A 25,373-nucleotide genomic window follows, 5' to 3' on the forward strand; every position below is an offset into this window, starting at 1 on the left:
GTGGGAGAAACTATGAGTCACTTGGCCACATTCAGTAGGCAGCCAAAGGTTTAAAAAGGAGGCACCGACAACTATATCTGAAATAGCAAAAACTATGAGGAACATTCAGCCACAAATATTCGCCACTTATCTGCTTTGTGCCAGGCAATACAAGCGAATTTTGGGGACCCAGAGATGGAGATGGCCTGACCCTTCCTCTCCAGGAAGAACAGCTTGGGAAGGAGGTAGAAAAATCTGGGCTCAGACAAACCATAAAGGACAGCAGAATTCTTCTGTGGGGAGATGAAGCAGACATGCTCACGTGTGTCAGAGTGCATAAAGGAAACTTCTAGAAAGAAGCAACCTTGCTGAGAAGAATGGAAAGCACAAGTCAGGTGAGGGTGGAGAGGTAATATGGGAGGCCAGGGGCAAGGTCTAAAGCTCCATGCAGTAGTGATATTGGCCTGTGAACTACTTGGGGACAGAAGAAGTAGGACATGTTAAAAGATGCAATGTATTTCAATGCACCTGTGGTACAGGGGGCAATAATTCTATCTATCTGTCTGTCCGTCTGTCCATCTGTCTGTCTGTCCATCTGTCCATCCGTCTGTCTGTCTTTCTGTCCATCCATCCATCCATCCATCCATCCATCTATCTATTTATCTACCTACAGTACTGGGGCTTGAAATGAGGGCCTTGTGCAAGTGAGGCAAGCACTTTGCCATTGAGCTCTGTCCACCATCATCTTTTCCATTTTAATTTTGAGATAAGGTCTCACTAAGTTGCCTAGGCTGGTCTTGAGCTTACTCTGTATGTAGCACAGACATGTTTGATCCTCCGGCCTCCACCTCTCAAGTAGCTGGGATGACAGGCCTGAGCCATCTAAGCCCATAGATACATACATTTTTATCTGCCAATTAAAAAAAAAAAAAAAAAAAAAAAGAACTCCTACGATAAAGGATACAGTTAAAACGCAGAGTTGAACCATGAAGGGCTTTGGATTTTAGCCTGAGCAGGAGAAATGCTGATGAGTTTGAAGCAGGGAGTAGGTTCATTGCACTCAGAAGCTAAAAGAAGCCTGGATTTGAGTTAGGAAAAGGCAACATAGACGAGGGCTACAAACTCAGGCTGATTCCATGAGTGACAAGAGAGTCTTTGTTCTAGCTGGTCACCTCTAACCCCTGCAGCATATAGGAACTGAGAGGCTGTGTCCTAGGGTCAGGATTCTGGGATGCCAGCACCCTGAAATGATCCCAGGCAGGGCTTATTTCAAAATAAAAGGGCTATGTTGACTAGGAGAAGAGGCACTCATGAGGCCTCATCCTCCCTCAGGATTTACAGACAGTTAACATTTGCTGGGGGGAGACATTTTCCTCAGTGGTGGAGCCATTGGTAAATTACCCATGCTACTGGAAATAGCCCCTAGTCAGCCCTAATGAAACTGATGGGGGTCACAATAAAAGAAAAAAAGGAAAGAAAAGGATATGAAACTAAAAGAAGAAATAGGAAGAGGAAGGGGATCCACAGGAGAGGGAGGGGGACGTGAGAGAGTTATAAATGAAGAGGACTAAATATACTAACTAAATGTAGGAAATGTCATGATGAAACCTGTTACTATGGGTAATTAGCATATACTAATATAAAAAAGCCTCTTCTTAAAAGAGGTGTCTTGAACGTAGGGTCCTCATCTTTTCCGTCCGTTGCCTTCATTAGCACTGAATGTCCACCTTCTGAAGCTGTTGAGTGACTGTGGCATGGCTGGAGGTGAAGACATTGTCCCTGGTGGGGACTGAGAAGCCTCTAGGCTGATCAGGCTGCCCAGCACCTACCCAGAGGGACAGGTTACAACGAGCCTCCACTCAGGTAAGTTCCCCTGAGGAAGAGAGGAAAACAGCAAGACACAGCTCTCATCTCCAAGGGAGTGAGATATAATTTATTGTTGAGCCAAATACTAGTGACTATGGCCCCTGAACATGGACTAAGTTTACCCCCCACAAACACATTGAACCATGGAAATGATTACATGAGGATATCTTATTTGTTATAGGACAAAGAACACAAATCATGGCATTTGCCAAGTACATTTTTGGGGACCTTGGATGTTGGTCTCAGTTTCGCCCCACTACTGGGCTGTGGGAAATGCTGCTGGGCAGAAGAAACAAGGAGACGTTGAACTGCATTTACCCTGCACTGCCTCTGTCTGATGTTGGTACTCAGACACAGTTCAGGGGTTGGGAAAACGCGGCGTAGAGTGTCAGAGGCTAAAGCTGGGGTTCCAAGCTCACAGGGATCCAATCACCTCTGGAAAACCACACAGAGGAGCTGGGAACAAAATTTCTGGGGTCCAAGGGCCTGAGATGAGGCCTGGACCAGACGCTCTCAAACTTCTGGACATCCAGACTTTGCTGGGTCACTGGGTTGCATGGAGTTGGGAACAAGGGGCGGAGGTTCTAAGGACTATGAGTCTGGGCGGTGGAATGGGAACTTTGGCTTAGCTCAGCAGTGGCTGTCTGGGAGCACCGAGGGGCCTTCTACAGGAGACTTGGGCTCTGTAGGCGAAGGCCTTTTCCATGTTCCCCTGGCAGTTTTGATGAAAGAGACAGTCCTTGTTTTCAAACTGTTTATTGATTGCTCATCGTGGAAAATGGGTGCATATCCTCTCCTCAGGGTGGACCAGAGATTAAATACCTTTTGTAGGGAGGAATGGCCAGGAAGGGAAGCTTATTGGCTAAACCCTCAGGGCCTCTAGATACCTCATTAGCATGAAGAACTCTGCTTTGGACTACATTACCACAGGTTACAAAGTGTAGCACCTGTTCAGGCCAGGAATCTAATAGGGAGTAGGGAAACACCTACCATCTCAGGAGGGTGCCCGGGTGCCACCCACTCAACCTTACTAAGTTTCCTGCCGTGCTCCACTGTCCCACACTTGGGTAGGCAAGTTATAGCAAAGTGAAGAAAACAGCTGTTATCTGAAAACGCTTTGGGCTTTTAGATTGGTAGAAGCTAGTGGCCTGCTAAGAATACATGTAAAAGCTCCTGATATTAGGACAGACATGGGGTGGGCGATGAATGGCCTTCCAAGGGACTAAAAACAGGACATGATGATTTGATTCTGACTGTAGAATTCCAGCTTTCCACAATCATGAAGGTCAGTCACTGGGCCTTGTGTGTATAAACATGATGGCGTACATAGAGGATGTTAGGTGTCTTCCTTATTTATTGTCTACCTTATTTTTGAAGACAAATTCTCTCTCTGAGCCTGGACTAGACTGGCTGGCAGGGAAGCCCCAGGGATTTTCCTATCTGCCTCCCTAGCTGCAATGCCCAGCTTTTTTCATGAGTGCTGTGGATCAAGCCTGGGTCTTTGTGAGCCATCTCCCTGGCCCCCTCTTTTACACAGGTGTGAGTTTCCCTCTTCTCAGAGAACTTGTTTGCAGGAGGTAGGGAAGTCAGGCTTCTCAAGGGGAGAACTCTACTTGGCTACATTAACAGACTCTGCACCCATCCAGTTTTGAACGATGCTGATGCCACCTCCCCTCCAGGTCCACTCAAAGGCTGGCTAATAGGATTTAGTCCCATGTGTTTCATGTCATCGGTAAAAGCTTGTGTCTCGGTGGCTGAGTCATCCCATAGCTCTTGAAGCCCTGGAAATGAGTATTAGTCACAGGACTTCCATCTGATTACTCTCCCAGTGAGGCGGAGGAAGCCTCCCTCCCCCAAGCCCCAGGTAGTTTTCGAAGGTTTCTAGAGATTTCAGCATCTCTATTCTCTGACAGTCCAGGGTCATGCCCTGACTTTGTTTACGATTTCATGGCTTTGTCACTTGTCACAACTGATGGTGCCAATTGATATCAGCCTGGTATTTTACCTTTCTGGGGACATTGGTGCCTCCTTTACGACTTATCTGTTGTTATTGTTTGTCTGCTCTCTACTTTCTTTTTTTGTTCTTTCTTTTTTTTCCTTCACAGTGCTGGGCTTTGGATCTAGGGCCTACACATGCTAGGCAAGCTCTCCACCACTGAGCTACACTCCCCAATGCCTTCTTACTGACAATTCTTGAGAGAAATTGCCCAGGTTAGGCTTCCTCACTCCACAGTCCATGCTGGCATCAAACTCAAAGATCCTCCTGCCTTAGCCTCCCTTGTAGCTGGAATGACAGAGCTGCACCACCAGGCCCTACTTGTCTGTCCACTTTTGACTCTCTCTCTCTCTCTCTCTCTCTCTCTCTCTCTCTCTCTCTCTCATCTATCTATACTCCTTGGACACACATTTGGAGTTCAGAGCACAACCTAAGTGATTTGGTTCTCTCTGTCCACTAGGTGGGATCCCAGCAATCAAGTTCAGGTGGTCAGGCTTGGGGACAAGTATCTTTACTTGACAAGTCATCTCACTGGCCCTCATTTGTCCACTTTCTAATTACCAGCCTCACTGAGATCAGTTTGTACATACTGCTCTGAGAGCAGGAGCATGTAGATCAGAGACAGCCTCACAGGCTGCTGCTAGCCTGCAAACCTGCAGAGGCCAAGGAGGTTTTTATAAGCTCTTTTGCAATCACCCATCACAGTCTGAGAGCCCTTCTCTTTCATAGGAACATGCAACACTTCTTTTTCTTTCTTTAAAAAAAAAAATTCTGGTGGTCCTAGGAACCAAACCCAGGCCCAGCAACATGAGAGGCAAAGGCTCTCCGCCTGGGCTCCACCCCCAGCCCTCTTGTGATATTTTATGTTGAGATACTCCAAGTCACTGACTCTTCCCCTTCATGCTCAGCCACTCCCTATTTCCCCCAGTACTATAGCTTCCCTTCTCTACTGGGAACTCACTGTCCATAAGATCTCACACACAGAGTACCAGGATTCTAGGAGCAGAAACGATACTTAAGGAGAAAACTACGCTCTGATGAAGCCAACGTCCTCCATGACACAGTGGCCAATTGCATTTGTAAGTCAGGCTTTGCCATCTCCCTAGTGCTCCCAAGGTGTCCCTTGGGCAAGAAGCTGGACTTTGCTTAGGATTTGAAAGATGAGAACTGTGGGGCAGTGGACCATGCCACCAGATAGAAAACCTGGTAAGGTTGAGCAGATTCGGAAACCCTAGCAATTCTCATACTTTAAAATGGTAGGCATTTAAATCTACTCCTGACCAGGTTTCTGCCCTGGAAAGAGTAAGCACAACATCCTATGGAGAGCACTGTGACAATTAGTCACATAGGAACAACACCCGAAGCCCTTCTACTTGCAGATGAGGCATCCCTAACGTCTCAGACCAAGCCAATAGAAAGCATCTGCCTTTAGATCCCAAACCACCCCAAAATGTTTATAAGATCTTATCCACAAGGAATAAAGTGCACGAGTTATTTCACCAAAGATCCTCTGAGAGTGCCTATCTTATCGAGATAACATTACAGGGAAGAGAATTCTCTGTAAGTTTTCTTCCCTGGAAGCTACTTAAGCCTGCTGCAAGCCACTTCCTGTTCTGTGACCCTGACCTTGGCTCCTAGCCACAGACTGTGGGGCAGCTTCAGGCACAGAAGAGCCCGGCAGCCCACCTTGTTCTGGCTTCCCATAAGAGAGCTGCAATCTTTGGCTGTTCTGGCCAAGCCCGGCAGATCCCCAAGAATAGTGCCTGGTCCACAGACAGACAGGGAACTTTAGGGAGCATAGAGAAAACGTAGAGCTGAGGGGAAACAGGCTCCACCCATGAAGAAATGGCACTTTGTTACATCAGAGGCTTCATCAAACTTGGAGGCAAACCAGATTGAGTAGCTACTTACAAAATTGTGTCTAGCCAGGGCATCTCTAGTGGGCTGCTCTCTTCTCTTCTCTTCTCTTCTCTTCTCTTCTCTTCTCTTCTCTTCTCTTCTCTTTCTTCTCCTTAATTAAGCTCCTAGAAGACAGAACACATCTTTACTCCCCCCTTAATCTTGTTGTTACTGAAGTTGTCAGGGTCAAATCCTGGGCCCTGGCAGACCTAACAATCTAGGCCCAGCCACCCAGCCTCATCAAGCCAATTGAAGAGATAAACAACAGAGAAAGGCAGATAAAGGTGATGTTTCCAATGTGGGCACATTGGGAAAAAGAATGAAGGTCCAGTCATTCCTCCAACACCACTTAGGGGTCCAAACATAAGGCTGGGGTTTAAATAGAGAGCAAGAATTTAAGCAGTCTTAATCAAGGCGTCATCCTGTATATCGATGACCAGTTTCTTCTGGTGTGTGTGTGTGCGTGTGTGTGTGTGTGTGTGTGTGTGTGTGTGTGTGTGTGTGTGAAAGGGAGAGGGAGAGGGGGAGGGGGAGGGGAGGGGAGGGGGGAGGGGAGGGGGAGGGGGAGGGGGAGGGGGAGGGAGAGGGAGAGGGAGAGGGAGAGGGAGAGAGAGAGAGAGAGAGAGAGAGAGAGAGAGAGAGAGAGAGAGAGAGAGAGACTAAGTATGGACTCCTAAGGAAATTCCAACTCCTTAGGGTCCATTGTTTCAATAGACTGTTAGCCAAAGGGAGGGTGTGGGGACGAATCTCGCGGGCAGGGGGAAGGGAGGGAGTCGGGCGACAGAGTCTCAGGGCGGTCTGGCACCAGGGCTTCCCGCGCCGCCAGCCCCACATTCATGCAGCTGTCTGTGGGCGGGCCAGCGGCTGCATCGGCAAGGTTCCAGGGTTCCAAAAGCTGGGAATCAGGCGGAGAGACCATGGACACGTGGAGTCCGGTTTTCCAAAGCTTTTATTGTTCATGACATGGTGAATGGATGCAGGTGTTGTGCGCTTCTTCCCCCCCAAAGGCCAGGGGAGACCAGTCTTATAGGGAAGAGAGAAAGGGGAGGGAATAACTTAATTAGCTACGCCCCTGGCCTTTTGATAATTCATTAATATTTAAATCTCTGGAGGTAGAGACTTGTTAATCATGCCCTCTACCTGTCCTACGTGACTGAAAATAACAGGTTAAATGGAGTTACCTCCAAGGCCCAACAGGAGGGCATGAGTATCTCTTTAGAATATACCTCCATTCCTTCAGGGATGGTTTTAATCTCAGGGGCTAGGAGCTTTGTCTAAGAGGTGCCCCCACCTCCAGCATCTACTTATTTCCAGTACTCTCCACAGACCACATGCTACAATGAGGATCCAGAGGTGGTGCTCAGGGCAAGCACAATCCCTATCGACTCATTTTCCCTGTGCTGCAGTTTCAAACCCAGTCTCCATCCCCACAGAGCAAGGGTAATGCGCCAGTGAAAACGCTGGTGCTTTCTGAAGCATGGCTTTGGAATGCATTCCAAGTGTTTTATGCAACAGTCTCTTTGGGTTCTCGCCACAACTCAGTGAGATTGTTAATGTCCTCATTTCAGATAACAGAAGCCAGTGGCACAGAAAGTTTAAATAATGTGATGTAAGTCACCTAGCTTAGATAGGAAGTCTAGGCATGTCTCTTGTCATTCTTGCACTAGGCAATATTGTTTATCCATTGTTATGGTTTGAGTGTGACATGTTCCCACAGGCTCCTGTGTTAAATGCTTGGCTCCCAACTGGTGGGGTTGGTCTTAGGGTTATCATTCCTGTGACGAAATACCACGACCAAATCAACTTAGAGAGGAGAGGCTTTATTTGGCCCATGCTGCACATCAAAGTCAGGACATCAAAGTCAGGACAGGAACTCAAACGGCAGGAACCTACAGGCAGGAGCTGGTGCAGAGGCCATGGAGGGGTGCTGCTTACTGGCTTGCTCCTCATGGTTTGCTTAGCCTTCTTTTGTATAAAAACCAGGACCACCAGCCCAGGGATGGCACTCTTTACAATGGGCTGGGCCCTCCCGCATCAATCACTGGTTAAGAAAATGCCTATAGCCAAGTCTTATGAAAGCATTTTCTTAATTGGGGTTCCCTCTTCTTGAATGACTTTAGCTTGGATCAAATTGACATAAAAGTCACCAGCAGAGGGTTAATTTTGAAAAGTTCTGAAAGGAGGGACCTAGCTAGAGAAGTCAGGTCACTAAGGGTGGGTCCTTGGGAAATAGCTTGTCATTAGCTCCTTATTTGCTTTCTGTCAGAGAACAGTTTTCCTCCACCACAGGCTCTTCCCACCGTGATGCTCTTTCATGCACTTGGGGCCAAGCAATCCTGAACTGAACCCTCGGGAACAATGGGAAAAACCCATTTTTCTTACTTTCTTTTGTTTTTGTCAGGCATCTCACGACAAAGATGCAAAGCTCATGTGCCTGAGAACTCTCAGCGCACCAGAGATGAACTGTGGAAAGGAAGGTGAGTTATTGACTTGCTAGATGGACAAAACTGTGTATGGGAAACAAAAAAAAAAAAAAAAAAAAAAAAATGGTCAAGGTGGGGAGGGCCTGCAGAGAGGTAACCCTGCCACTCAAATGGAGAGGATGATAGATAGGAGTCCGTTCTTTTCTTCTCAGCAAGGATCCAAAATTATTTCCTTATCGTCAGATCCAGAGAGAAACTCAAAAGCATCATACTACTGTTTTGCAAGCAGTAGGTCATTATATGTGGTTGAGGCACAAGCCACCTTAATCAGTGGTCACCAGTGCTTTCTTATTTTCAATTACAAGAGCACCTTTTGATTGTGTGTGTTCATGTGTGTGGAGATACATGTGTGTATGTAGATGCTTGTGCACAAGTGCTCAGGGGAGGATGAAGGGCAATGTGTGTTTTCCTCAGTGCTGTTCTTCTTGCTTTTAAGCTAGATAGATTCCTGGGCCAAGCAGGTGAGGGCCAGGAATCTGTCTGTCTACACCTACCTACTGCTGGGATTAAAGCTGGGTTTATAAGCATGTACCACCATATGAAGCTTAGGTCATGTAGGCTCTGGGTACCAAACACAGCTCCTTATACATACAAGTACTTTATAGACTGAGATATCTCCCTGGCTCTGTCCAATGTTTCTCTTAAAACATAAAATAGAATAAAATAAAATAAAATAAAATGAAGCCAAGGAGAAAATATAGCATGTGACACCTTTCATTTAGAGTTCTGATTTATGTGAGAAGTTATCTAACCCTAATGTCTCACAGGTGGCTTGTGTAGGCAAGCATGCATGTATTATGTGGGTGCTTACATATGTGTGTCTATTGAGATGTGAACATTTTTTGAAGCGTCTGAGCCAGCCAGTTCTCTTGCAAATGTCCTACCATCTGGACGTGTCTGCTTCCATGTGTGTTGGAGCTGTTGTTCCCTTACAGCTGATTCACCGAAGGTGTGAACTGTGTGATATTTCTGGAGAGCAGTCTGCCTGCCTGCACGGAAAACAGAACTGAACGTACACTTCCAGGAATGTCTCTCAAAGGAGGGGATGGCAGGCAGACAGTGCAAAGACTTTCATGCAGTCAGCATTTCCAACAGCAAAACAAACACCACCAATAACAAGAACCTAAATAATAGTCAGCAAGAGGGACTAAGCTATGCCTGTATTCTACATTGTGTGCAACAAAGCACAGAGCCTGTGAAATAATAAACCAGGCACGTGTATGTTGTGCATATCTCCAATCCCAGTGCCTGGGAGATGGAGGCAGGAGGATCAAGAGTTCAAGGGTCACCCATAAGTGGTGGTGCACAGCTTTGATCCCAGCACTCTGGAGGCAGAGCAGGAAGATCTCTGTGAGTTGAGGACCAGACTGAAAACAAGCAAAAAAAGAATTCAAGGGCTAGGGGGATTTCTCAGTGCATAAGGTGTTTGTCTCACAAGTGTGAAGACCTGGGTTTGAATTCCCAGAAGGCGTGTAAAGCAAAACAGTGTGTCTAATCCCAGTGTCCCTGTGGGGAGGTGGGAGGTGAAGACGCTGATTAGCATGGTGTTGCTGCAGTGGCAAACTAGAGACTTTCCCCAAACATGGTGGAAATGAACGGATGACATGGGAGTGATCCTCTAACCTCCACGTGGGTGCTCGGCCCCCTGCACACAACAGTTTACAGTTATCCTTTGATATATAAGGAGTTTGAAGTTAGCATGAACTATATAAGGCCTTGTCTTGGGAAAAGAGACTTAAAAATAGTGAATTGCTCTCTGTGTGCTTTAGCAAGAAAAAAAATGCAATTGAGAAAACTGTCGAGCTGCTGAGCTAAAATGGAAGTTAAAATGCTGTTAATGAAAAATTGAAAGAGGTTAAGATCATCTGAAAGAGTCAAATGGTGTTACAGCAGGATGTTTAGGTCTGAGAGAGAGAGAGAGAGAGAGAGAGAGAGAGAGAGAGAGAGAGAGAGAGAGCTTTAGATTGGACCATTCTAACCAAGCAAACAGCCTATATTCCTGGCACGGGAATAAACACAAATTGAGCCTCCTCTTGCATGGTATCCATGACACTTAGAGTGCATTCTTGTCTGAGACATGTAATCAGAACCTATTTAGAAATGAACAGACCAATCCACACTGAGGAACATTCTGCAAGGGACCCAGGGGCTTCATTCGAAATTGTCCACATCACAAATTACACACGCGCGCGGGGAAAGAGGGCGAATCTTTCAAGGGCTCAGGAGTGGATGAAAGATGACCAAAGAGACATAATAACCAGAAGAGTTTGTGTGAGGAAGACTGTGAGATAATTGGGGTGTTGGAGTGCAGGCTAGGTTTTGAATCCTGTTATTTCGTCTATGGTAATTGTGTGTTGAATGTTTCTGTCTCCCCAAATGAAGACTCTACTCCCAATGTGGTGGTATGTGAAGAAGAGGCTTTTAAGAAGGAAAGGGATTTAGATGGGGTCATGGGGTGGGGCCCTGATGGAACTGTCCTCGAATGGTTTCTCCCCACCCCTCTTTTTGTATCTATTTATTTTTCTCTGTTTTCTTCTCTCTCTTCCTCTTCTCCTCTCTCTTTTACCTAGTTTCTTTCTCTTCATCCCTTCCTCTCTTCTTCCCCTTCTCTCTCCCATGTGAGGATTCAGTAAGACAGCGCCATGAGCAAGTCAAGAAGAGGATCCTACCCAGAACCATGGCAATTAGGACCTTGACCTTGGGTTTTCAACTTCAGGACTGTGGGGGAAAAAAACATAAGGTGTCTATGCCCATAGGCTGCGACATTGCAGTCACACCCAAGCTGAGGGTTGGGCCCAGTGCTGCCTGCCAGACACCACTTTGCTTTCAGCCAATTCTCTACACTCCAGGGCGTTTACAGTAAGATCTTTGATGTCTGTAGCTTATTTCTATGTGGTGCAATAAATTGCTGGTAAATAAATAAGAGGTGAAGGTGGAGAGAGAGGGATACAGAGAGAGAGAGAGAGAGAGAGAGAGAGAGAGAGAGAGAGAGAGAATGCTTGAGCAAATAAAAGGCAATTTTAATAATAGGTAAATCTAGGGAAAGGTTATCCAGATTTTTTTTTGTAGTACTTCTCCAACTTTAAAAATAAATTTTTAAAATCAAAGTACATGGGGCAGGAGTGGTTGGAGACGCAGTTCAATGGTAGAGCATTTACCTAGTATACATGAGGTCATAGGTTCAACACCACCCCCCCAGTACCACACTCCTACACAAAGTAAAGACTTTATTTTCCAGTTGGGTGTGGCAGTGCTTGCCTGTAAACCTAGCACTGGAAGGGTGGAAGCAGGAGGACCAGGAATTCAAAGCCGGCCTCAGCTATATAGTCAGTCCAAGTCCAACCTGGGCTACCTGAAACCCTGTCTCACGCCACTCCCAGCCCCCAAAAGAAGTGTATGGGGGAGAAGCAGAGTAAAGGTGTAACAAAAATGATGACATTTTGATTTGTGGCTTACAGTTTCACATGTACTAATTTGATCCTTCCTAAAAACCTCCACGGAACTAGAGATAAACAAACTGGGCCCTTTTTTATAGTCAGTAGAAAGACTTCTGCAGACATAATCAAGGGCAACGTTGTGAGCCCAGTGGGCAGCAGAGTTCATATTTGGATGTAGCTCCAGCCAATTCCAAGGCCACGGCTTCTTCCTCGGCTGGCCTCCTGTTCGTAATCCCTGTTTTACAGATACAGAAATGGAAGCCGAGAGATCACACATCTACTCTGGTAAAGGCACAGTCAAGGCTTGGGTTTGGGCTTCCCAGCTCCCCAAGCTGTGGGTGCAAAGCGCCTGGAGGGAACACTCCAAAACTGGCTCAAACTCTCTAAACTTGGAGCTCTCACGATAAGGGGGCTGAGCCTTCAGCACAGGAAATTAGTCAGGCCTTTTGGAAAAGAGCCAAAAACCAGCAGGAAGCTCGGAGTGGGCCTCAAAGGGGGTGATATGCAGTAAAACAACAAGCGCAGTGATGTTGACAGAATCACTTGATGCTCTGATTAAGAGGCATGAGTTGTCACTCGTGATGGGCACTGAGAAAGCCAGCCTTGGTTAGGCAGCCATGCGCATTTCTGAGCAGTCAGGGCCGCAGACTTACCAAGTAGGCTGTACTTGAAAGAAGGGTGGGGCAGTGGGGGGAGAAAGTAGCGTCAGTTGGCATGTGCTGACACCCTTCCAGATGCTGGCTGTGCGTTTCACCAGCTCCTCCAGCCTTTATCCATGCTGGGCCTTTTGTCTGCTTAATTGAGTGTCTTGCGACACTCTTGCTATTTAGCAAAGCAAGACTTGAACTTGTGACTAGCTTCCTACCTCAGTATCCAGAATGCTGGGATTGCAGGAGCCAGCATGCCTACAAGATCTCACATATCTCAGACTGACCTCAAACTTGCTATGTAGACAAAGACGATTTTGAACTTCTGATCCTCCTGGATGTTGAGATTACAGACAAGAGCCACCAAACCACATGCAGTTTTCAGGAGACAGAATCCAGGGCCCTTTGTATACGAGGCAAGCATTCTATCAACAAACACTCAGGGGCCACATTTCCAACCTCTGTTTATCTATATATATTTTTAATTCACATCTTAACCTTGCCAAGAACTAGGAAATCTAAGAGCTTTTTGCATGTCTAAGAGCGTCCACATGTCCATCCATGTGTGCTCTTGAACTTGTAGCCTAGCGTTGTTCATACTCTTCCAATGTGGACTTGGGTTGCCCTGAACCCTGAGGTGGTTACCCAAACCTGGGGGTGTCTTCCATGGAAATAGAGAGCTCTGTTCTGGAGATGCCTGCCTGGGACATGACTGGAGGGGCTGTTCCCTTAAGCCAAAAACATACATCATTGGTGCCGCATCACATGCTGGTGCAGTACCTTATGACTCCATATCAGAGGCTGCTGCTGGCAGAGAGGAAATGACAGCACTTCCAGACCTCACAGGATGCTCTAGGTTGTGTACTCAGAATGTTCCGTTTCAGGTGGTCACAGGATTTCTTTTTCAAACTCAGGGAAACTTACAGGTCATAAATAACATACCTCCTCCCTCTCTTTCATCCTTCCTCCCTTATCTCCATTGAACCTTGCCTGACACAATGAACCATTTTTAAAGGTACCATTCTGTGTTATTTAATGCATTTCACGTTATGCACACTACACACATGTATACACTATGAACGTTATACAAATACTACACACATACTATATACTGTATACATTACACACATACATATGCTGCCCAGACCTATGTACACTTAGGCGTACATATCTGTCACACACATAACTACACAGTGTACATACATGTACCCTAGGCCCACTGTACACACTATCCACACTGTCTTAGTTAGGATTAGTATTGCTGCAGTGAAACACTGTGACCAAAAGCAAGTTGTGGATGAAAGGTTTTATTCTTCTTATACTTTCATATTCCTGTTTATCATGGAAAGAAGTCAGAACAGAAACTCAAACATGGCAGAAACCTGGAGGCAGGAGCCAATGCAGAGTCCATGGAGAAACGCTGCTTACCAGCTTGCTCAGCTTGCTTTCTTATAGAACCCAGGACCACTAGCCCAGGGATGGCACCACACACAATGAGATGGGCCCTCCCAGTCCTGCATGCTGGCCCAGAAAAAACATTGAAAATGCCTTTTGTTCTTTCCTCTTCGATCGCCAATTAAGAAAATGCCTTACAGTTGGATCTCATGGAGGCATTTTCTCAATTAAGATTCCCTCCTTTCAGATAACTCTAGTCTGTGTCTCAGCATTTGACCAACTAGCACATACAATAGCTATACATAAACACACTCACATCACCACACGTGTGCACAGACTTATGCATACACACACACACACACACACACAAAATGTACCCACAGTCTGTATGGCATTGGCTTTGTTTTGTTTCTTTACATGATATAGAGGTCCTTCCTTATGCATTGCTGGTGCAGAATGGTGTGGTAGAGATAAAAATTTATAGAACGCTTCCTTAAAGTGATAGGCACAAAGTCACCCCATCACATGTATACATACCACACACACATACAATTTACATGTTGTACTGGCTGGTTTTGTGTGTCAGCTTGACACAAGCTAGAGTCATCAAAGAGAGAGGAGCCTCGGTTGAGGAAATGCCTCCGTGAGATCTAAGTGTAAGGCATTTTCACAATCAGTGATCAATGAAGAAGGTGGTGCCATCCCTGGGCTGGTGGTCCTAGGTTCTATAAGGCAGTATTGCCTACAATCCATGTGAATCAAGCCAGTACGCTGACCCTACCATGGCCTCTGCATCAACTTCTGCCTCCAGGGTCCTGCCCTATTTGAGTTCCTGTCCTGGCTTTCTTCAATAATAAACAGCAATATGGAAAGTGTAAGCCAAATAAACCCTTTTATCTACAATCTGTTTTTTGGTCATGGTGTTTATTGCAGCAATGAAACCCTAAGACACATAAACTATATAAACACTACACACATATACCATATATACCACACACACACTTACCCATACACTCCACACATACTCTGCTCACACAAAACAAATATACTGTTCACACATAACATGCATCACACACACCACACATCATTTTACATATATATATATATATATATATATATATATATATATACACATTACACATATTGTTCACTGTGCACACACGCACATGGGTAATGGGCAGAAAGTTGTCCACCTTTCTTAATTCAAACTGTAGCAACTAGTCTGTATTATGAGCCTTATATAATTTGATAATGACTATTGAGAAAAAAACCTTCATGGTGGAGATTTTTAAAGTCCCCATTTAATGGCTGAAGACACCAATATTCTGTGAGGTTCACTTACTTTCTCAAGGTCTTGAAACCAAGGCTACTAGATATTAAGAGTTGATTCCTGTCAGTCTTGGAGTTCTATCTTCCTGTCCAGAATGTAAAGACAGGATCTTTACAGAGGCCATCAGAATGACGTCGTTAGGGAGGGCGCCTTTCTAATATGTTGATGTCCTTATTAAAGGGGGCATTGGGCTCAAAGGCAGGCACACAAGGAGAATGCTATGTGGAGATGAAGGCAGGGAGAGTTGCCCCAGTGATGTCACCCCAGCCATGGCACACCAAAGAGAGCCAAAGACCTCAGCACAAACCAGAGTCCATACTTTGACCTTGGTGTTCCAGACTGAGAGACTAATGCTCTGACATTAAGCCACCTGGCAAATGAGCATGCCGCTCTTGTTCTGGCCAGCCTGAGAACAAGACCTGGGCCTGCTGCATTCTAGAAAATCCCACTGTGGGGGACGAAACCCACAGACGATCAGATGCCAGGCAGTCCTGTGCAGAGACCATGTGTGTCCAGAGTAAGGAGTATGACAGGATCAGGGACCCTAGGGACTTTGGGCAGTTTTGTCTGAATGGAATGTAAGCTCAAATCAAGCTCAAGAGGAGGCGTTACAGGCCTTACCATATACAAGCATGCACTCGGCCACAGATTTGGAAAGAACATCCTTAGAAGCAAGAGTTTAGACTTGTTCGCCTTTAGTTCCTGTCCATGCTACCACAGATCCCAAGGCCCCGATTCTCTCTTCTGTGTTGGGATGGCAATACCTTCCTAGCTCAGTGTAGGACAAGGCGCTTGATGCTGCTGAAGGGGCCTCAGGTGGGTTGACACCTGAGGGCTAGTGTTCTGGCAATGGCCTCCAAAGCAGTTCAGCCTGCTTTGTAGTACGGAGCTTGGGATCTCTGTTCCAGGGATGGACTAGGTAGGCCTGTGTGCTGGCCCTAAAAAGACACCGAAAAGAGCTTTCTCCACCACACTCTGAGGTGTTGTTGGTCTGGGGATCCAGCAGGTTAGTGCATACTGCTGAGCTTCAAATGTGAGATGAGACAGTTTGGAAATGCTAGGACTTAGCTCATACCAAGCAAAAGTTGACGAGATGCAAATGTGAGGTGTGTGATAATGCACGGGGCTCTAATGTCATAAAGAGACAAGCATTCTTGTTACAAATTCATTCCACAACTACATACACACATGTGCAATGTACATACATATGCATATATGAGTGTTTATGTGTGGACACAGAGGCCAGGGACCAGCCAGGGGTACCCTTCCTAAGGAACAATTCACCTTGTCTTGAGACAGGAATTCTCACTGGCCTGGAACTTGTCAAGTAACCTAGGCTAGCTGGTCAATGAGCCCTAGAGACCAGCCTGTCTCCACCTCCCTGGAACTGGGATTTCACAAGTGTGTCACCATGCCTTGCCTTTTTTTTACACAAGTTGAACTCAGGTCTTTATGTTTGTATGGCATTTTACCAACTTGAACACTTAGTCTCCTTCTGCTAGTGCTGTCTTAGGTGCCTATAGGACCTTTGAGTGGGGGGGGGGGGGGCAGAATGCCACTGGGGAAAAAAAGAAATCACTAGAGGTGAACTTTTGAAAGCTCTACCAGGATCCTGGATCCTGCTGGTTTTCCATGCTGTGAATGGCATCTGCCACATGCTTCCGCCACCTTGATCTGCATTCCTTTGTCATGCTTTCCCTACCAGGATGAATTTGTCCCTCTAAAACCACGAGCCACATTAAATATTTCCTCTTGTTTTATTCAGGTATTATGGTCACAGGAATGCAAAAATAACTGTTTATACATTCAGACTCACGCGCACACACACACATATGCTCAGCTGGCAAGAGTGTTCATGTGTGTAACATCCAGGAACATTAAAATGTGCATTTCTAGGTACTAAAAGCCAAGAATGTGGCAGTAAGATGCCCTTGTATGCTGAAACCCTAATGTTCAGTTGATTAGTTGATTGGTTGCAGTACTGGGGACCAATCCCAGGGCTTTGAGCATATAAGGAAAGTGACCTACCACTGAGCTATATCCCCAACTGTGTTCATTTCAGTTGGCTTCACTTCAAACAAACAAACAAAAATAGTGACAGGTATTATTATTATTAAATTTTCATTAAATGTCCTCAATCCTCGATCCTGTTTCTAAAATAATGACCAGCATCTTTGGGCTGGGCTCTAGGTTAGAACCTGGGAGAATGAAGATTCTGGCACAGCTGCTGACCCCAAGAGGGTCCCAAAATAAGATCCTGTACAGTGCTCTGAGGAAAAAGGCCAAGGGACATCCTCTCAGCCTGAGCATCTGAGGGTAGAAATGGGGTCAATGGGTGCTCCCAGCCGAGTGACTGTTTCTTCCAGGGCCAGTTCTTCCCTCCTTTCCTCACCTCACAGAGGGTGGGACAGTCTGGGTGGCTTTGTAGTCTCAACCACAGAGAGGTGCCCCACCCTTTCTCCCAGAGAAACTCTGGCTTGCCTTGTTATTATTGCCACATGATACCCGGTGCCATCTGATAAGGATCTATTTCAAAACTCAGCTCCCAATTCCTGCCAAAGTGAACAAGCTGAGCACAGCTGAGGGTGAGCAAGGAGCCATGAAGTGAAAGTCAGAGAAAGGAACTCAGCAGCCACCTGGAAGCAGATCACGTGCCCTCACATGGACATGTGTGTATATCCTGTGTACATTGCAAAGATATACACATATGTGTTCATGTAATCCCATGCCCTCTTCCTAGCACTTTACAGAACCATTTCTATACTTCCACGCCCAGTTTCTAGAACAAGGCAGTTATCCTGAATGCAGCACATTGGAAAATAGTCACAAGAAATTCAAGAGCTTCCCATAAGGAGAAGGACAAGGGAAGGGTTTGGTTTCCTGTTCGTATAAAGATACGCCCAGGTGGGATGACCTAGTTAGGTTTCTGTTGCTGGGATAAACATCACCAAAAGCAACTTGGGCTGGAAAGTGGTTATTTCACCTTGTAGGTTACTGTCCATCGTCAGGAGAATCCAGGACAAGAGCTCAAGACAGAATCCTGGAGGCAGGAAATGAAGCAGAGGCCATGAAGGAACACTGCTTACTGGCTTTCTCCCCACAGCTTCCTCAGCTACTTTCCTGTGGAGCCTAGGCTTGCCAGCCCAAGGATAGCACAGCCCGTTTCCCTGGTAGAATAGGCCCTCATGCACCAATTAGCAGTTAGGAAAATGGCTTACCCATAGGCCAATCTGATAGAGGAAATTCTTCAGTTGAGATTCTTCACAGATTTGTCTAGGTTTGCATCACACTGACAAAAAAAAACAAAACTATGGCATGAAGTTTGTATCAGCACATCTCAGCCTAGTCCATTAGTGTCCCTGCTATATCTGGAAAGTGAAAACTAGTGGCATCATGCAGCCCAGACGTAGGTCCCAAACAGGTAGAGACGTTCTAGAACTAAGCTGGTTTGATAATCCTGTTATGATGGTGCTAATACATGAGGATTTCCAAGAACACACCACACCTTTGGGCCTGTGCTGAGGGCTTACATGAACTGGCTCAATGAATTCACAGGGTCACCCCCTGCAGTGCTTCCTGGTAATATTTCCATAGCCCTAGTGGGGAAACACGAGCCTTAGAGAGATAAGGCAGCTTGCTCAAAGATCAGGTACCTACTAGTGAAAGAGGTGGAATTCGAGCTGGGCCTCGGTGGCCAAAAAGAGCTACCTACAGTCTGGTGGGGCTCTGTCCCCTCTTGCCACCACACTCACTCTCTGCTTCGTGCAATGGCAGGTTCCAGGCGGTGCTGCTCTGAGATAACATTGTGGGCATAGAAAGGAGCATGGCCTGAGTTTGTGAGAAGGAGAAGCACTTTGGGGGCCTCAGGTGCACTCAAGGATGCCGCGCCACACCTCAGTCCTGGGTTCCCTGCCATCCATCTATACAAATCCATTTTACCTTCTTGCCTTACCCCCTTCCCCCTTCCACCTCCATTTGCATATTACCACACTTAGACTCATTGATCCTGTGTGCACACAAACACACACCAAGTATACATGGTAGTGGGTGGCATGTCTGTGTGTTCCATACACAATACTGTGCCACCAGCTTTGCACTGTTATTTCAACTGACCATATTTTTTATCCACCTGTGTATCTAGTGTTTCTCCCTGCACCACTTTCATTTACAGCTTTCTGATGCATGTAGTTACACACACACACACACACACACACACACACACACACACATGCATGCATTCACATGGGTGATTTTTTTTTGTCTGTTAGTGCTCCCTAAGATTTATGTTCTGAGGGACTTGGGACTTCTTTTCCTGGTCACTATAGCTGTAATTTCTAAAACAATGCACCTGCATTAAGCCCATAAATATTGAAGAAATAAATGAATTTGCCTTCACTCCAGATTTATCTCTTTTTCTAATCAGGAATATTTTGATGGGAGGCTTTCTTTTATACTTTATTAACACAAATGCTGTCTTAGTTCTCTTAATGCTGTTATTACAGAATACCTGAGACTGGGAGTTGTTTGTTTGTTTGTTTGTTTTTGAGACAGGGTTTCTCTATGTAGACTGGAATTCGGCTATCCTGGAACTTGCTCTATAGACCAGGCTGACCTCAGACTCATAGAGATCTGCCTGCCTCTGCCTCCCAATTGCTGAGATTGAAGGAGTGTGCCACCACTGACTGTCTAGACTGGATCTTTTTAAAAAACCAACTGCTTTTCTTACAGTTCTGGAAGCCAGAAAGTTCCAGGTGGAAGGGCCATATCCAGTGAGAACTTTCTTCAGTCTTGTTTTGTCTATATGTGTATGTGTGTTATGTATCTGCATGTGTGTTCACAATGTGTAGATGTTCATGTGTACATGTGTGCATGTGTACATGTGTGCATGTGTATGTGGAGGCTGGAGACTGGCATGGAGTCTCCTTCAGTTGCTCTCTAGTTTATTTAGTGAGGCAAGGTATCTCCGTTGAACACAGGTCTCAGTGATATGGCTAGTCTAACTAGGCAGCTTGCTTCAGAGCCTTCTGAGTGTTGCCATTACAAGTAGGTTACCATGCCCATTCAGCATTTACCTGGGCATTTACCAGACCAAAGTCTGGTTCTCTCCTTATATAGTAAGTGCTTTCATCTACCAAGCCAACACCTCCCCAGCTCCCTACCCCACTCCACAGTTTTTTAGACAGAATCTCACAGTATAGCCCTGGTCTGGCCTGGCACTCGCTATCTAAACCCAGCTTGAGTCAACCTTGTGGTGACCCACTTCCATTGGTTTCTTCAGTGCCGGGATTACAGTTATGCACCACCAGGCCTAGTGTGGTGGGAATTGTCCTGCAGGCAGACAGGTCAGAGTATACCATAAATTAGAGAACAGAGAGGGAACATAGGCATTCTTTAATCTGGATCCCATTTCTGTGATGACCCACCTACTTCTGCGGTAATGACATTGATCCTTTTGTACAGGCTGAGCTTCCTGAGCTAATCAGCTCTCAGAGGTCCCACTCCTCAGCACTTGCACTGGAGATTACGTCTTCAGCATGTGGATCTCAAGGGACGCATGCAGGCATGGATGCAGGAGCCTGACTGACTAACGGAGGTGTGTTCACCTTAAAGTCTTTCTTCCTCCACATCTCTCCCCTCATCCTGCCTCCCTCTTTTCTCCTTCCCCCTCTTTCTTCCTTTTTTTTGGGGGGGGGGTATAAATCCATTCAGAGGTCTTTCTGTGTAACTCCCCACTGGGTAGAAAAGCCTAGCTTGTTCTTGGAGTCTCTATCCCAAGTACCAAGAGGAGAAATCTTTCTCAAAGATCATTGTTGCAGCATTTCCCCTGGAGGAGAGGTACAGGACCCTGGGTTTAGACTCTTTGGTTTATTTTGGTCTGTGGAGCACTTTCGGAGTTCTGCTCCATGTGACCTTCTGAAGGGCAATAAAGGGGCATGAGGGGCCCACAGGGTTCTGAATGCAGGAAGGCAGAGTGGCAACAGGATAAAGTTTTTGGAAGACTTGCTGGAAGCCTGCAGGTGCACAAGTACCTGTGTGATGGAGTGTATATGCTTCCAGTCTGTTCTAGAACCCCCTGGGGACCAGTCTGAGATAGACAGGATATTTATAGTCTCAAAAAAAAAAAAAAGTCTTCCCAAAGGTTAGACGTAACATCATGTGCTTCCCAGCATGACACCCTGAGAACACATTATATTTATGTAGCAATTGTGCCCAAAGTTAATCTGAACCTAATCACAAGACACAAGTTAGGCAGGCCCATGTGAGGAACATTCTGCCAACTGTACTCTTCAGAAAGGATGTGTGGTGCTGGGCTTGTGGTACATCCCCAAAACTCACACTCGGGAGGTGAAGGAAGGAGGATTGAGAGTCTGGAGACAGCCTGTGGTGCACAGCAAAATACTGACAAAAAAAATGTAGCAGGAAGGAAGGCCAAGCTTACCATGTAAAGGAAAAGGAGAAGGAGAGCGTTTCCAGATTAATGGCCTGGATTGGTTTCTGAAGGGGAAAGAAGCAGGGGAAACAAGTCTTCTAGTTTTAGATCATCATTAGGTAAGGTTTAAGTGTCAATTGACTATCAGATCACAGGACTAACTAATGCTGAGATTGTTGCATATGATTGTAGCTCTGTGGCTGTGTGAGAGAAGATCCTGTCTTTTGGGGGTGGGGAGGTGAGTGGAGAAAACAGTTTATTTGACTCATAGGTTACAGTCCATCATTGACAGAAGACAAGGCAGAAACTCCAGGCACTAAACTGATGCAAGAATTGAAGTAGAGACCATGGGGGAATGGCTGTCTACTGGCTTCTTCCCCACGGTTTGCACAGCCTTCTTTCTTTCTTTTTCTTTTTCTTTTCTTTTCTTTCTTTCTTTCTTTCTTTCTTTCTCTTTTTTTTGTTTTGTTTTTGTTTTTGTTTTTGTTTTTGTTTTTCGAGCTAGGGTTTCTTTGTGTAGCCCTGGCTGTCCTGGAACTCACTCTGTAGACCAGGCTGGCCTCGAACTCAGAAATCTGCCTGCCTCTGCCTCCCAAGTGCTGGGATTAAAGGCGTACACCACCACTGCCCGGCTTCTTTCTTATACTCCCAGGAACCACCTTCCCCAGAGTAGCAGGGTCCTCAGTGTGCAGGCATTCCTACAGCGATGCCTTCGAGCCAATCTGATGGAGGCAATTTTTGTGATTTGAGGTTCGAGAAGATCCTGTCTTAAGAGATAGGATATCAAGGACCTGAGGTCAAATGTTCGAAGGTTTCAACCAAAATGTTGACAACTGAGTTTGCAAACTGAACAAGTAAACAGAAAGCAAATGTGGGAGACAATCATAATCAATTGTCAGACTGAAGGGCTACCTGCAGAGTCCAGCAAAAGTCAGAGTCCCCTGGACTTGGAGTTACACACAGTTGTGAGCTGCCATGTGGTTACTACACATGTGGAATCGAACCCACATCCTCTGAAAGAGCAGCCAGTGCTCTTTACTGCCAGCCTTCACCCAAATGTCCTTGTAAATTTTCTGTAAGGTTTTTTTTTTTGTTCCAAAGTAAGCTTAAGAAAGTCGGCACTGGTGTTAAATTCAGGGTCACAGGATAGTGTAAGCCTGTCATCCCAGATTCTTGGTGGGTTGAGGCAGAGGATTGCAAGTTCAAGGCCTACCGATACTATAGAGTGAATTAAAAGCCAGCCTGGGCAAGAATGAAACCTTGTCACAATAAAAAGTGAAAAGAAGGGGCTGGAGATGTAGGTCAGAGGTAAAGCGCTTACCTAGCAGGCACAAGGCCCTGGGTTCAGTCCCTAGTAAGAGAAACAACTACTATGGGGACAGTCTCAGAGAGTAGAAACAAAGTAGATGGCGCCTGCTTGCAGTGTGTTGGCCTCGTGGTATTCTTAGGTTCCTCGTCCACACAGCCAAAGGATCTGGTAAAGGAATGGTAATTGTGCCCACTTTACAGATGTGGAAACTTGCTCAACTCATCAGGGAGTTGGGCAGAGGCTGGGTTTTAAGTGGAAGAGAGCCTTTTTGCACTGCTGCTGTGTGGGCGAAAACCTCAGGCTGAGTCACACACCTGGCCTCAAGTCCTGTACTCCCTGCGTTACTGGCCACCTGACCTCAGACACTCTGGCAGCCACAATGACCTGAAGAAGTTTAATTTTTCTTTCTTGCTTTGGGTTTTCTCGCAGACGCCTGGAGATGTTTATGCCACGGCCCCGATCACATCCTTGGTGTTACCTGACTGCCTGTGTCGAAAGCTCAGTGCTGAGTGCCCTGGGAGGAAGTTGCTCAATCTGCATGGAAACCAACCCCTCACTCTGGTTTCCTCTGAAATGTTGCAGCAACTGCTCTGCTGCCAGTGGCAGAGACTTGGCGGTGTCTAGACCTGGGGCCACCCAACTGGCCATTTTGTAATCACGGATGCATCTTGCATCTTGGGAGTACCTTCCAGTGACTCCCAGCCTTTTAAATTAGTTAGCTAATTATTATTTTTAGACAAAGTCTCACACTGTTTCTCCGTGGCCTGGAACCCACTATGTAGCTCAACCTGATCCACAGTTTATAACCAGCCTCCAGGTACTGGGGGTACCAGTGTGCATCCCAACACATCACTAACTGCAGGTTTTTCACATCTAGTTTTCTAGGTCTTATGACAGAGAGTGGGGCTGTGTCCTCACTGCCCTTCGTGGCGAATGTCCTGAGGCAGGTGTGTGTCTGCACTGGAAGCACTGAGAGGAAGGGCAAGGAGGGGGCCTGGAGGCAGCTGATGGGTCCCATCATGACATTATTACACATATGTGTCATCGTACTCAGCCATGTCTGTGCCTACTGCTATCCTACCCGCTGTCACTATCCTCCCCACTTGCTGGCCCCTTCTGTTCTATGGTATTTTGTTAACTCATTTATTGCGTGTGTTCACGAGTGTGAGAGTGCTTGTGACCATGTGTCCATGTGAATATAGAGGCTAGAGTACAACTGTGGTGTTGTTCTTGAAGCAATGCCCATCTTGGGATTTTGGTTGGGGGTGAGGAAGCTTTGTTTTTATAGCCATTTGCTGTATATATGTGCACACATCGCAGCCCTTGTGGGAGGTCAGAGGACATCTTGTAGGCGTCATCATCTCCTCTCACTGTCAGGTACCTGGGCTTTGAACTCAGGTTTTCAAGCTTGGTGGCAAGCACCTTTACCCACCAGGCCTTCTCACAGGCCCCTTGTAAGCTTTCTTCTGTTCCCATAACACACATACACACATACACACATACACACATACACACATACACACATACACACATACACACATACACACATACACACACCCCTAGATTTCTCCCATGAGAAAACAAACCTGGACATTGACATTCTTGCGGGGGGCAGGGGCAGGGGCAGGGGCAGTAGGGGATTCTTTGCTTTCAAGACTGGGTTTCTCTGTGTAGCCCTGGCTGTGCTGGAACTCATTCTGTAGACTAGACTGGCCTCACACTCACATCGATCTGCCTGTCTCTGCCTCCCAAGTGCTGGGATTAAAGGCGTGTGCCACCACTGCCGGGCATCTCCTAGCCTTTTTATTTATGCCCACTGAACCCAGAAGCAGGGTCACTGTCCTGGGAGCAGCCAGAGACTGAACTGGCTCCAGAAGGCTGTATTCACTTCCCATAAAGATGTCCTGTTGGGTAACAAGTCCATTCGAAAGGAACAGGCCCAGCAGAGAACCCATTACCACATTCCTCCGAGCCACAAACAGTTCTTACAGTGAAAGTACAAGCTAAGCTAGAGAAGACTCAAACAACCTTCTAGCTTTAAAAACTGAGGAGAGGACTGTGAGGACTCGTGCCTCTAGTCCCAGTACTCAGGAGTTGGAAGCTGGGAGACTGTCACAACTCTGAGGCCCAACCTAGGCTACATAATCAGACCTTGTCTCTAAAATAAATAAATAAATAAATAAATAAATAAATAAATAACCACACCAAACCAAATAACAAGGAAGTAGCTGGGGAGAAGACTCACTAAGGAAGAGCACTCGCTGCCTAAGCAGAAGGACCTGGGTTCAAATCCTCAGGAACCATGTGCTATAGCCTGTGCCTGTAGCCTCAATACATTGGGGGCAGAATCAGAAGGATGCTGAGACTTTGTGGTGAGAGACCTTGTCTTAAGGTAAAAAGCACAGAGAGATAGAGGACAGCATCCAGCATCCTTTGGCCTCTGCATATGTGCATAGGTATGTGCATCCATACTTGTGAGCATCACACACACACACACACACACACACACACACACACACGTCACAAAAATGTGGATACCAGCTTTTAAGACACACAAAGGAGAATGGTTTAAGAGGGAAGGGCTGGTGGAACAGACAGTTCC

At 46.2% G+C, this 25,373-nt stretch overlaps 1 long non-coding RNA gene across 1 annotated transcript; it reads left to right on the plus strand.

Moving 5' to 3' along the window:
* Positions 1–95: 95 nt before the first annotated feature.
* Positions 96–24,370, plus strand: LOC143443201 (uncharacterized). The gene is made up of 5 exons (XR_013111966.1): positions 96–374; positions 1,693–1,842; positions 8,142–8,217; positions 20,493–20,625; positions 23,201–24,370. It is a non-coding gene; the product is annotated as an uncharacterized LOC143443201 (long non-coding RNA).
* The last annotated feature ends 1,003 nt before the right edge of the window (positions 24,371–25,373 follow it).

This window comes from Arvicanthis niloticus, chromosome 8, assembly GCF_011762505.2.
Source record: "Arvicanthis niloticus isolate mArvNil1 chromosome 8, mArvNil1.pat.X, whole genome shotgun sequence".
In the NCBI taxonomy this organism is placed as follows: Eukaryota; Metazoa; Chordata; class Mammalia; order Rodentia; family Muridae; genus Arvicanthis; species Arvicanthis niloticus.